General features: G+C 36.9%; 1 pseudogene; it reads right to left on the reverse strand.

The window, feature by feature from the left end:
- Positions 1-7: 7 nt before the first annotated feature.
- Positions 8-2479, reverse strand: LOC124894278 (annotated as a pseudogene).
- Between the last annotated feature and the right edge of the window lie 6 nt (positions 2480-2485).

Consider the following 2485-nt stretch of genomic DNA (forward strand, 5'->3'; position numbering starts at 1 on the left):
ACATATGAATAGTTCCTTGAAGTTGGTTAAGAGATTGTTGAATTTTTTCCTTGGAATAAGAATAAATGGAAGAAAAGGGGTTGATATTGGTACAATCTAATCCATTATCAGAGAGCAATTCTGACCCCGACTAATCATTCCTTTTTCCGATATACGAAATAGGGGATTTCACTAAGTTAATTCTTAGGAAATGTCGAATCAAACCATTTGTGCTTATTTCAACAAAAGAAGCACGGGCTTCTTCGCAAGAAGAACTTTTTTTGTCTTGGTTCCAATTCAATACTAAACAAGTCCAAACTAATTGAATACTTGTGTCAGAAATTCCTCGAATCGGTTTGCCATTTCGATAAAGGATATAATTGACAATTTGAAGTTGCACATTATCCCTTTCCTGCAATGGATCCGGTGGAAAAAGGGTTGCTAAATTTATACCGTCCGTTATTTCATATGTGACGACCGGTCGAACTAAAACAAAAAACCTTTTCTTACTAGGTGTAATCCGTTGGACATAGACCCAATTTTTAACTTTTTTGGATTCTTTGGAATTTCTTTTTCCTGTTCCTGATGGTATCAAAACGCCGGTATGTCTGGATATCTTATCTGTCTCTCCGGGAAAATGGATATCTCCAGAAAAGATTTTAAGTTCAATTCGTTTGTTTTTTATCTCCACCCGGACCAACCCACCGACTTGGCTTCTTACATTTAAGGTGATTTATGTATCTACCCTAACGATACTGTTGTTCCGTACCATTATAGAAGAAGATCCGGGCAAGATATGCACCTCTTCAGGAATGAAAAAAATTGATCTACTTTCATTTGGTATTTTGACCGAAATTCCTTGACTCCTCGATACTCAATCAAATTCTCTTTTTTGATGACTAAATGCATTTCTATAGTCCCATATTTAATAATTCCTGAACTCTTTCTTCTATATCGAGGATCATCGAAATAAGCAAGAATACTATTTCGATGGAAAATACCATTTACAAGGATTTCAATCGAGATACCTGAACAGGGCATTAGTTGATTCTCGAGTTCTTGAATCGAATGTAGTGGAATGATGAATTTATTTCTTTGCCTTTTTGACAATAAATCAGAATTCTCGTGGAGAATAGGCGAATATACGAGATTATATTGACTAGTACATATGATTCGATTAAGGTCTGAATAATCAGGAATCCTATCTACTTTTTTAACATAAAAATCCGAACTAAATAATTTCTGCCTCACCTGATCATTGGTTACTGAGAGTTTAGAAGTATATCTTCGCTTGCCAGAAAGAGAATGTGCATTCATTTGATCCTGATCCTTGTGGATCGAAAGGTAGACTAGACTGGACCTACACGGCCCTCCTAATAATATCCATAAATGACTTGTTTTTGGTAATAGATGAACATTACTGTATGTAAATTCGGGTGCATGATAGACATCGGTACTCCAGTGCATTTCTCCGTCTGAATCAGAATAAATATGTTTTCGAACCTCTCTTTAAAATTCAAAGTGGATATTCCTGTGCGAATCTCAGCAATTACTTGTTCTAATTCTACATATTGATCGTTTTGAACTAAAAGCAAACTTTTGGGTGGAATATTCACATTATGTAGAATATCTTCACTCTCAATAGTTACATACAAGTCTATAGAACATAGAAAGGCGGGATGCCCATGATGTGTACGTGTCGGATGAACCAAATCCTCATTGAATTTTATTTTTCATTAGATGGGGCTCGCACATGTTCTGCAGTACCTCCCGTGAATACTCCTCCAGCATGAAAAGTTCTTAATGTTATTGAGTACCCGGTTCTCTAATCGATTGACCTGCAATAATACCTACAGCTTCCCCCAACTCAACTAGGTTGCCATGAGTAGGACCCCGGCCATAACATAATCGACAAATCCAAGATGTACTCCTACAAGTAAAGGGAGTTCGAATAGAGATTGGTTATGCCCGAAAAGTTATGAATCGATTTACAAGTCCAATGCCAATGTCTTGATTTCTAGTGGCAATACATCGCGAACCTATGTATATATCATCTGCTAATACACGGCCAATTAATGTTTGACTAAAAATCCTTTCCAGTATCATCCCATTCCGAGGACTCACAGAAAAAACCCCGGGCGGTGCCACAATCTGTTCGACGGACAACAATGTGTTGAACAACTTCAATAAGCCTGCGAGTGAGATATACAGTGTCTGATATTCGTACAATAGTATCCACAACTCCTTTATGGGCTCCATAGTAAGAAATGATGTATTCTGTTAAAGAGAGTCCTTCGCGCAAATTGCTTTGAATAGGTAAATCAATCATTTGTACTTGAGGATCCGACATTAATCCTCTCATACCTACTAATTGATGTACCTGAGATGCATTTCCTCTAGCTCCCGAGAAAGACATTATATGAACTGGATTAAAAGGGTCAGTCATCCTAAAATTCGGATTCATTTCTTGTCACAAATATTCACTTGTAGCATACCATATTTCAAT

Source organism: Capsicum annuum, unplaced genomic scaffold (assembly GCF_002878395.1).
Source record: "Capsicum annuum cultivar UCD-10X-F1 unplaced genomic scaffold, UCD10Xv1.1 ctg72693, whole genome shotgun sequence".
Lineage (NCBI taxonomy): Eukaryota > Viridiplantae > Streptophyta > Magnoliopsida > Solanales > Solanaceae > Capsicum > Capsicum annuum.